The 11,460-nt window shown below is 55.0% G+C and overlaps 1 protein-coding gene, 1 non-coding gene and 1 pseudogene across 2 annotated transcripts in view; all 3 read right to left on the reverse strand.

Moving 5' to 3' along the window:
* Positions 1–962: 962 nt before the first annotated feature.
* Positions 963–6,037, reverse strand: LOC118703700 (annotated as a pseudogene).
* Positions 6,038–7,654: 1,617 nt separating this feature from the next.
* Positions 7,655–11,460, reverse strand: part of ZNF213 (zinc finger protein 213) — a 31,207-nt gene continuing 27,401 nt past the window's right edge. Inside the window, exon 8 of the transcript XR_004982936.2 lies at positions 7,655–7,666. The gene's annotated coding sequence lies outside the window, so the exon portion shown is untranslated. The remainder of the gene's footprint in view (positions 7,667–11,460) is intronic.
* Positions 10,658–10,729, reverse strand: TRNAP-UGG. Its single transcript has one exon. It is a non-coding gene; the product is annotated as a tRNA-Pro (tRNA).

The raw sequence follows: 11,460 nt of genomic DNA on the forward strand, positions 1-11,460 counted from the left end.
CATTGATTTGTATTTTAAGCCTATAGCACTCACTAACACCAGTGACAAAACTGGCTGCCCATGTTATTCTCTCATTCCTCCAGAATTATTGCCTGGGTCCTCCAGCTATTGGCACCAGAGGACTGGCTCGCACACCTAGAGTGTACTTAAAGACTGCGTGCAGGGCAGTGAGGATAAGAGGTGGGCCATCTGGTCCTCAAGGCCTGTAGGTGGGTGATGCTCTCACAATCTAAACAACCTCCCACACCTGGAGGTTCCTCTGTCTGCAGAGGCCCAGTGTGTGAGGGCCAGCCAGTGCCTACTGTTCCCAGAGGGCGGTGCCTGGACCAGCCCAACTTCCCAGGCCTTCACCCTTGCCCAGGAGCACAGGACCAGAATGCCCCCAAAAGCAGAGAGCACCAGAAAGCTCTTAGATGAGTAAGTGCTCATCTCTGTCTCTCCCTCTCCCTTTCACTCTCTCTAAAAATCGGTGGGAAAATATCCTCAGGTGAGGATTAATAACAAAAAGAGTAGAAAACAATGAAATTTAAAGCAATCAATAAAGAAAACCAAAATCAAAAGCTGGTTCTTTGAAAAGATCAATACAAATGATAAGCCCCTAGCCAGACTTACAACAAAAGAGAGAAGGCACAAATTACTGCTAGGAAAATGAAATGAAAAAGGAGCCATCACTATAAGTCCTATGGACATTAAAAGGATAATAGAAGAATATTATGAACAACTCTATGCCCATAAATTTGATAACTGAGATGAAATGGACCGATTCCTTGAAAAGCAATCTACCAAAATTCAAGGAAAAATAATCTGAATAGGCCTATATTTAACTGTGAATAATTAATAACCTTCTAAAACAAAGCACTGGGCCCAGATGCTTTTACTGCTGAATTCTACAAAAAAAACATGTAGGAAGAGATTATGCCAGTTCTTTACAATCTTTACCAAAAATAGAAACAAAAGGAATACTTTCTAACTCATTCTATGAGACCAGCATTATCCTAATACCAAAGCCATTACAAAAAAGGAAATCTATTATCTCTCATGGACATATATGTCAAAATCTTTAAAATATCAGCAAATCGAATTCAACAGTTATAATAAATGTTTGATGTTAGTCTACATACAGTTCAGCTTTTGGTGTGAAATTCTTCAGCTGCAAAAAAGAACATTTGGCTTATTTCACTAGTAGGAATATCTCAACGCTGGGATGGCCTCTTTTTGTATTCTGCTGTTGATTTTTAGCATAGTTATCTATGGTTGGATGAGTAGAATTGAGTGGATAGGTACTCATCATGCTTAAAAGTACATACCTGATTGCTCTAGAATGAGGAGGCAGACAAGTAATGCAATTGCCCAATACTTTGGAACCAATAGATTAAGCCTAAAGAGTTTAGCCAAAATTCAGAAATAGAAGCCCACATGAGATATAGTAGGAAACTATCATATCAAATATAACATAAAAATAACACACAGGCACATACAGAGCCCTTCTCTACCATTATCGATGTCTCAGAAGCTCATAGAGATAAAAAAACAAAACAAAAACAAACAAAAAACCAGCCAATTATTCCTGAGTTTATCTCAAGCTCAGCTGATGGATTCAGGACTCTTTTTATTCCTAGATCTGGAAGGAAGTTCCTCAAAGAACTTCACTCACTAGCAAAGAAATATTGACAGCTCCACTGTTAAGATCTTGTTATGAGGAACTGGCCAATGCCTCTCTTCACTATAAGGTTTGGAAAGTCTTGGAAATATAGGTAGTTCCTGAGCAAATAAGGAGCAGAGGTTCATGGCCGTAGCCCTCTGAGCAGGAAGGATGTTTGGGGAAATTAGAGATGGGTATTCATTGTAGCTTCCAAGTCCATTGGACCAAATTCCCTGAGAACCTCATTAGAGATAAGCAAAAAGAACTGTCCCACCTACTCTCTGGTGTCTGGGGACTCAGCAATGATGCTGAAGTGTATTATCAAGTCCTAAGTCAGAAGTTGGAGATAAAGCACTCTAGGGAGAGACAGGTCCCAGAGAACATTTCCAAGACCTCATTGCATCATCTTGCGGATCTAGGCTTACGTTCATAGATTTTAAAATTCCATTAAGTTTTTTTTCTTCTTATTTTCTTAGTTCAGAAACTGGGATTACTGTAGTTCTGAGTAAACCTCTTTTTCTCTCTCATGTCTGGTCATTTACTGTGTAGAGTTAGTGATGTGTTTGCAGAGAGGGATGCTGGGGTTGGGGAGGGGCAATGGCATTACAGAGTTGTGCTTAATCCTTTGGCATTTGGTGTGAAGGATAACCTGTTTGTAATAAAGAGGAGAAATGTATCAGAGATCACAGCATGCCATGACTGAGAAACTCCAGGCTCCTAGAGTAGATTTCTTTTGGGATATATTCTCAGCTCACAATTAGTCACTTTTCTGAGAATGGAACCTTAGGGCTGTGGGCTCCAATTGCACAATTTATACTGTACCACCTCCCGCCCAGGAAGGACTCATGATTGGAGGAGGGAACTAGGGACGGACACTGAGAGGTCACTCTCAGTCTGACTTGGTCTGGATACGTAGAGCCAGATGTTTACAAATCCCTCCTGACTGCCTCATAGATGGAGACACAAGTAGGGGGAAAAAGCAAACACAGAGAGAAGCAGAAATGGGCTAGAGAGACTACTGATGGAAATCCTAGCACCCTGCTAACCAGGAAGGGGAGAGAGCTGGGACAGAGAATGGGAGCTGGTGGAATGTGGGAGACTCACAGGACGGGCCAGTTGTTCGGGTTTGGCGGGCACTCCTCATGCTATTTCAGGTTAGATAGTCTCAGGCACTTACTGCACAGCAGCACCTCCCCCACGTGGGGCGGGGAGGGAGGAGGAAAGGAAGGGGGGGATGGGGGGAAGAGGGAAAGGTGGAGGGGAGGGGGTAGGAAGACAGAGGGAAGAGAAGGAGCCGGCTCGGAGCTGGTGCCCACCACCTCCAGTGTCATTGGGTTGGAGCAGGCGGGAAGGAGAGGTCGGTCCGCTTTTATTGGATAATTAACGGAAGAGCGCGAGGGCGGGGCAAGGAGAGCCCTGAGCCGCAGCCTCCGACCAGTGCGGTGATCGTCCCTCCTTTCCTACCTGGTAGCTTAGCGGACCGTCTAAGAGGTCCTCCCCGGGGGCGGGAGACGCACGTGGAGAAAGTGGAGGAGGGGAGATCTGAAAGGGGGTCCCCAAAAACTTAGTACTCAACAAATATTTCAATGCAGTGGTTTATAAAAATCAAAATGAATGCAAAAAAAGTCTTTAAACGAAATATCAAATATTTAAGATGGAAGTCCACTTACTATTACTGGAGACCTTCATTTGGCCCAGAGAAACCGTCAAATAGGGCAATTCTTTCGGTTGAGACCCAGATAGGCCAAGAAGTAGATTTTGATTGATTTACTTCCACTAAAGCTGGTGTGAAAATAAACCAACAGGGCAGGGCGTTCATTGAAGCAGTGACCACCGATGTTAGTCAGTGACTACTGACAGAGGGGAAGGAGCCGAGCCCCAGCACCACTCCCGCGGAGGCGATGGCATTAAGGGAAACTGAGGGCGTGGGGAGGGGGGATGGCAGGGCCTCAGCACGCAGGAAAGTGGAATTTCACAAAAAAGTGGGAGGAGGGGATTGGTCCCTGTGAAATCCCTCTGGGTTTGCTCTTAGGAAAGTTCATCTCCCGTCCTCTCAGGGGACAGGCCGCCGCCTCCCTCTGCGCTGGGACCACAGGAGCCTCGGCCCGCAGCCCGCCCCCCCCCCTCCACCCCGCTCCCCCGGGCGCCCTCCTTGCGGCGCGGCGTCCCCGGTCGGTTGGGGCAGGAGCGGGGCAACGGCGCGGGGACGCCCTGGAGCCTGGTCACTGGGACCCCGATTTGGAAAACGCCGCCCCCCATGTGACACCCAGAGGGCGAAACAGCCGCCCGCCCTGCTCCTCCCCCACCCCCATCCCCCAACCCCCACCCGGGCTCCGCCCGCCCCGCTCCGCCCCAGACAAGATCAGAACCAAGAACCCCGTCTCCCACCGGGGCGTCCCGCCCGGAGGCTGGCATTTTGCTCCAGGAACCAAAGCTCCAGGCGCACAGGCCTGGCCTCCGGGCCCGCAATGGCCGGCACCGGGAGAGGATGGCGGGTCCGAGGCTGGTGAGCACCAATCCTCCGGCTTTCGGCTTTCGGGGTGCAAAGCCCCACGCGCCCTCCGACCCGGGGTGCTCATTGCCCCGCGCTTCCAGCTGGGCAGACCGGGGGCCTGGGCGGAGCGGGCGGAGCTGAGCCCCAGGAAACCGGCACCTTTAGTCGGAGTCGGTGGGACTCACCCAGGACCTGAGCGGCTCTGGTCTCCAACTCCAACAAGAGTTCTTGTTCCCATAGCAACCAACGACGCAGTCCCTTCCTCACGGGAGCCGCCGGCTTCCCCGGAGTCTCCGCTGGGAACCAACCGCGGTGGGTGGGTGGGCGGGTGGATGGGTTGGTAGGTGGGATCCCCAGCACGAGGGATGCTTCCTGCCTTCCCAGGCCCCCCACCCTGGTTGTGCCAGCTCATCCAGGTTTGGTGAGCCTAAGAGGGGGCGGTGAAGGATGGAGAAAAGACAGACAAGAGAATGAAAGCTGGGTCTGGATGGGATAGTGTCCTCTCTGATGGAGAGAGAGCAACAGCGCCACGGCCTGCGAGCCTTCTCTTTATAGCCAGATGCCCCAGGCAAAGGAAGGGCGTGGTTACAATGTTCTCTTGGGTTTCGAATCTACTCCCTTACATGCACCTGAACTCAAGCCCACTTCACTCAGGCAGTGGGACCACGTGTTGGGACCATAGGGTCACGCTGACAACCACAGCTGTGGGCTCTAATTGTGCTGGGAGGGCTCTGCCCTCCAGGCTGGGACCTGCACGTGGACTGCGCCCTCTCCTTAGTCCGAGGCTGGCCCCCGTCCAAACACTGTAGCCGCTCTCCACAGCTCTGTATTCCGCTGAGGACAGAGGAAGGGGAAGGGGGGCTCAGTCTGGATTTCAACCCGGGACCACTGGCGCCCGAAGAGCAAAGCAGACCCCCCCAGACCAGCGGTTTTCAATCCGAGTGCCTGGGGCGGGGGCGGGGGTAGGAGTGGGTTTGAAGAGGCTAATGATGGGGAAGGGGGGCATATGTGATACTTTCAACAATAAAGATTTTTAAAAAACATGTGATACCTTCCCAGACGCTGTGGCTCAGTGGTTGAGCTTGGCCCTACGAACCAGGTCACTGGTGGATTCTAGTCAGGGCACATGCCTGGTTGCGGGCTCCATCCCTAGTAGGGGGAGTTCAGGAGGCAGCCAATCAATGATTTTCTCTCATCATTGATGTTTCTCTCCCTCTCTGAAATCACACACACACACACACACACACACACCATGTGATCCCTGACTAGTCAGGGGCACCGACTTCTTTCCTCTGAGATTGTAAAAAAGAGCCAATTGGCTATGAAAATTTCCCAGTGCAAGACTTCTCCGGGAAGCACAGAGTTCTCCATAGACTGGGGTTCAGGGATGGAATCTGTGCAAGAAAGTTTGGCTACATGGCTCTGGGACAGGAGTTAGCTCTGTGTGTCTACAGTGTCCTAAAGTGGGTTCTGAAAACTGGGGTCAGGGCCTCAGGCACCAGGAACCTCCTCTCTCCACCATCTCCACTCTCAACCTCTTTTTTCTCCGTCGTAAAATAAAGGGTCCAGCATTGCACACACACTACTAGAATGTCCTGTGCGCAAGGGAAGGGCTTGTCAGGGGTTTGAATCCAGGGCCTCTCCCTCCCAAAGCCCGTAGAGGAGCCCAGGTGAACACAGCCATCAAGGTCAGTTTCTTTACCTCTCTCTCCCTTTCATGGAGGAAAATGGTTTCACGCCCTGGTTCTATGGGGGCTGTGGCCATCCATGCTTCTGTAAGTCACCGGCTGAGTCAGGCCGTGGGCTGGGGACACAGGGAGCACCAACCTGTCCCGGGACCTCGGTGGGTCTCCTGCAGGCCGGAAGGAGCACTGCCGTGCTGGAGCGGGGGAGGTGGACATGGCGGGGGTGAGACTGCCTGCCTTTGGGGAGGGAGGGCAGAAGGCCCCAGAAATCGGGCTCAGGTTTCATGTTAAACATGTCTGTGCCTTATTTCCGTTATTGTCCTTGCTGACACTGGGGCTCCCGGCTTCTTCCTGTTGGGGAGGGGGAGGGTGGCTTGCTCCTGTGAGTCTGACTACAGCTTGTCTGGGAAAGGCCAGAAGGCCACGTCTTGGGGTGTCCTCTGGGTCCTTTTATGTGATGGGTTCCAGTTTGCTCTAGGCCCTGTAATCAGATGGTCAGATTTGCTCAAGCGGGGAGCTCACAGATAACCCACAGACTCGGGGCCATAAGAGGTGGTCAAAGGTGGGGTGCTGGCCAGGTCCCCAAGATAAGAGCCTCAGCTCAGCCGAAGCTGGTTTGGCTCAGTGGTAGAGCGTTGGTCTGCGGACTGAAAGGTCCCAGATTCGATTCCGGGCAAGGGCATGTACCTTAGTTGCAGGCACATCCCCAGTAGGGGGTGCGCAAGAGGCAGCTGGTCAATGTTTCTCTCTCATAGACATTTCTGGCTCTCTACCTCTCTCCCTTCCTCTCTGTGAAAATATCAATTATATATATATATATATATATATATATATATATATACACACACACTATATATATATATACTACATATATATATATATATATACTACATATATATATATATATATATATATATATATATATATATATATATATACACACACACATACATACACACACACACACACACACAAACAGGAAAAAGCCTCAGCTCAGCACTCCCCACCTCTCACTGCACAACCCTGCATGTCAGGCCCCACTCTGCCATTCCGTATTCAGACCACCTCCCCCCAAATTAAACCTCCAAACACAGGGAAGGCATCACCCCCAAGTGTGGTGCTGAGGAGGAGCCCGAAGCCTTTCTTGTGAAGATCGCTAACCAGTTAGTTGTTGCAGAGCCTGGGAAAGCCCTCGGAGGGACTCCGCAGGGAGAGAGTCTCATATGCACACTAGGATGAGCCGGCCAGGCTCCCTGGCCTTTGTTCAGAGGCCTCCGCTGACTTGGTTGCTGAAGTTCCAGCGCTGCCACCAGAGGAAACGAGAGACAGCAGCCGGACAGGGCTGATGCGCCAGAGCTGCCCGGGCCGTGGAACCGGCCGCTTCCGCTCCGACTCCCACAGGCCTGTGCGCTGCGGGCTCCATCGAAAGGGTTTGAGGCCTGAGGTCGCTGAGGGCGCCGGGAATTTGAGGGGTGCTGCGGCCTGTCTCTCCTGTAGGGTCCTGGGTCCTGGGTCCCAGCCCGAGGGCATCGTCCTGGGACGAGGTGCAGCGGGGCTGGAGTGGGGCGGGGCGTGAGCGGGGCGGGCGCTGGTTCTGCGATCTGCGCTGGGCCCTCAGCAGAGGAACCAGCCCAGCAAAAGGCTGGACTGTGCTGGGAGCGCGGGACCCTTCGGCCCCTCAGGGCCCATGGGGACACCTGGGTACCCACCAGCTCTGGGCGCCGCCAGTGTGGAACGGGAGGGGGGCCAAGAAAGGAAGCTCGCGTGGGGCAGCGCCCAGGGGCCTGACGGAGGAGGCACTGGCCTCCTAAACCAGGGATTATGGGTCCCTCCCAGGGCGGTTTCCTTCCCTCTGAAAGATGCACCTTCCAGGACTCCCATGAAGTGAGCCAGGCCTGCGTGGCTCCGTTGTTGCTGGTTTGGGGCTCAATCCCCAGTGGGGAACCTGCAGGAAGCAGCCAATCAATGGTTCTCTCATTGTTGGTGTTTCTATCTCTCTGTTCTTTCTCCCTCCCTCTTTGAACTCAATTAAAAACGATTTATATTTATTTATTTATTTATTTATTTTAAAGGAAGAAGAGAGCACAGGCATCGGCCATCCCCGAGTGGACCCTGGCCCTTTGGGAAGAAAAATATCCGAATTCCTGAGCTCATATAGAACTTGAACATGGGACCACTTGCATCCGAAGCAAAAGTCACCCCCCTATTCCAGCGACCCGAACTGTCTTTTGTAGGTGTCCCCGATTCTGTCTACTTCCTCCCCTGCCCTCAGATGGGGCAATGTCCCAGATGCACTCCCCCCGCCTCTCCCCCCAGGTCCAGAGATACTGACTGAACTGTCCTACTTCCAGGCTGTGGACTGAACATACCCCACCTCCTGCAGGGCCGTTTGGGAAAGGCCGAGGCCGCGGTGGGCGGGAAATGGGCAGGTGCAGGACAAGTTTAGGTGTGTGATTCAAGCCTCAGGTGTTGGAGGTCTCAGGCTTGATCCCTCCCCCTCGCCCCTTCCTCCCCCTTTCCGCAGTGTCAGCCTGGGACACCTCGCCCTCTGTAGCTCCTGCACCCCTGGAGAGCACCCAGCCAACCCCCCTGGGCCAATAATGCCAAGGCCCTGGTCCTCGAAGCCCCCCAACTGTGTTCAGAGTGAGCCAGGGTCTGGCCAGTGGCTTTGTACTACTTTTCATTGTTAATAATGACCTGAGCATCCACTTCTCAAAATAGACTTCTCCACTTTGGTCCAGGTTTCTCCTCACCTCCTCTTTCCCCTCCTGGGATCTGAGCAGAAACCGCAGGGCCACTTCCGCCTGCGGCCCAGCGCCCTAGCAGCAGCCCGGCCTGCCCTGCGCGTTACTCCGGCCGTTAGTGATGGACAAAGAGGCTGCCCCAGCCTTCTCTCTGTCCTGGTGGAGTAGAGGCGACCACCCTCTCCCCACCCAGAAGGTGTCAGGGGGGGCCCAGTGGGGATCTTCAAGCCTATTCCTGCCCTGCAGTAAGGAGGCCCCGCCCGCCCGCGGTGAGCTACCTCCGCAACAGCGCTGCGGTGCCCTCTTCATCCACCAGAGGGCGCTTTGCCAGCGGAGGCTGGTAAACCAGAGACAGACAAGATGGCATTTCATAACATAATACCGAATATGTCCAAGATGCAATGAGAATCGCCGGTCATATTAAGAACCAGGAAAAAATGTCAACTTGAAGGAGGAAGGACAATTGAGAGACACCGATTCAGATGTTGGAACCACCTGACAGGGCTGTAAAGGTGATAAAGGAGCCACCGTAAACATACTCCTACGAGCAATCACAACTTGATTGAGAATTCCAACTAACAGAAAGTCTCAAAGAAATATAGGATATAAAGAATAACAAAATGGAAAACTTAGTACTGGAAAATACAGTAACCTAAATAAAAACCGTAATTGATGGGGACTCCATTTACGCCCCAGAATAACCAGGGCTCCTCTGGGATGCGAAGCCAAAGCAGGAATAAGACCTCCTGAGCAGGGACCGTCCTCTGCAGCACGCACTTCTGTCCTGGACTGTCCACTCCCCACTCAGCGGACAAATGACAGCTGAGCCCAGCGCGAGCCAGGCCCTGGTCTGAGGCGGGTGTCAGGGGAGCAGACCCTGAGGCAGAAGGGGGAGTGGGGGTTGGGGGAGGGCCAGCACAGAAGAGGACTCTGGAGAGGAACTGTCCAGCTCGTGGAGGCCAGAGTTGTTTACCCTTAAAGGACCAGGAGTCTTACAAGACTGATCTCCAGAGAAGAAAGCCCGGGCCAGGGAGCCTGGTGTCTCCCTTGATGCCACTCCCTGGGCATCCCAGTGGGCTCTGGTTTCGGCACAGGCAACCCCTTGATCAGGAACTCGAGCCAGAAGACTTGACGGAGACGCCCAGATCACCACCCGATGCGAGGCAAGAGGAGAGAAACCCACGGAGGTTTAGATCAGAGACAGGCCCGGGCCTGCCTGCCAGTCTGCAGGTTCCCGGGGGCTCTGGCCCTGAGGCGGCTTGCAGGGAAGGGGGCTGGGCCAGGCCCGCCTCTGGTTGGGATCAGGAAACTTCCCAGCTTGGAGCCCCGAGAAGTTTCCGCAGAAGCTTCAGTCCCTCCTGTAGGAGCCGTGTCTTGTTTTCTGTGTCCCGAAGCCTTGGCTGCCCCTCCGGGAGTGAGCCAATTTGTGGAGATAGCAACCCCCACCCCCACCCTCCCACCACGAGCAGGCATTTCAGAAGCAAACCGACCAGGCAGAGTCCGCAGCCCCAGGTCAGCGCTGGTGTCTGGCCACACTCAGAGCCGCCGTCCACCTTCCAGATCACCCACGGCCAGGGCACACACACACCGTCCACACCGGCTTCTCCTCCCGGGAAGCCGCCCTGAGGCGCTGCCCGGACCCCGCAGCCTCTGCCCGGACCCCGTGGCCCTCGCCTCCGGCCCGGCCCGGGAGCGCCCTGCGGCCCGGGCGGGCTCCCAGGTTTGGGCACCGGGAGACAAGCCTCTTTTCGGGCGGATCTGTGGGTCTCCTCGCATCTGCAGAATAAGACGCTGCGGTTCTCCGGCGGGAAGAGCAGACACTCCGCGGCCGGAGCGCAGCCTCGGAGCCCGGGGGACCCCCTCCCCCGCCCCCGCGCTCGGCGGCCCCGCCCTGAGCCCCCGCCCCGGCCCCGGCCTTCCTAGCGGCGCCCTCCCCTCCCCGGAGGAAAAGGACGTTTGGGAACGTGGCTCCTCCAGAGTTTGGATTTGGAACCTTTCACACCCAAAGCAAAGTGTGCTCGCAGCCTATGCGGATCCTGAGCCCGCGGGCCTTCCCGGTCCCCCGACGGCGGGGGGGAAAAAGCAAAAAAGCGGGCTCGTCCGGGATTTGAACCCGGGACCTCTCGCACCCAAAGCGAGAATCATACCCCTAGACCAACGAGCCGACTCGCCGAGGCGGCCGGCTTCTGTCCCTGGAAACCTCAGCCCGCGGCTCCGCCTCCAGCCCCGCGGGCTCCGGGCTCCCTGCCCCGGGGAGAGGGGGGAGAGGAAGCGGATGGAGGGGAGGGGGGGAGGGGGGAGGGGAGGGGAGCTGAGGGAGGGGAGGGGGGAGGGGAGGGGAGGGGAGGGAGGGGAGGGGGGGGTTGGGTTCAATTCCAGCAGCGGAGGAGGTGCGGCCCCACCAGACCTGCCCGGATGGGGCTGCGGCCTCCCTTCTAAATTGACCTGGCGTCGGCCCATTGCTAACAATGTGTCCCGCCTCCTGCGGCGTTTTAAAAAAATCGGGACTTTTTTAAAACGCGGCGGGACGCGGGACACATTGTTAAAAAGCGGGACGTCTGGTCACCTTACCCTGGACCCGCGGAGCCTGAACCCCTGGGCCCCGCCGAGGCCCAGCGCCTAGAGGAGGGGTGACCGGAGGGAGGCCGTGGCCTGGGAGGGCGGAGGGCTCTCAGGGTGGACCAGCCCGGAGACGTCACCGAAGCGGGGCAGAAGGTCAGCGCCCTGAGCATAAGGCTCTGTCCCCCCCAAGGGGGTCCTGGGTCATCTGGGTCCGCGCGGACCGGGCTCCCGTCCTCAGCGGGAAGCCTCTGCCTGGCCTCGGCCCCAAAGACCCTGGCCGCTCTGGAGCCCCCCGCGGCGGTCAGGGATGGGAGCGCACGTGGTCCCCGAAGG

The sequence above is a fragment of the Pipistrellus kuhlii genome, unplaced genomic scaffold, assembly GCF_014108245.1.
Source record: "Pipistrellus kuhlii isolate mPipKuh1 unplaced genomic scaffold, mPipKuh1.p scaffold_m20_p_4, whole genome shotgun sequence".
Taxonomy (NCBI): domain Eukaryota; kingdom Metazoa; phylum Chordata; class Mammalia; order Chiroptera; family Vespertilionidae; genus Pipistrellus; species Pipistrellus kuhlii.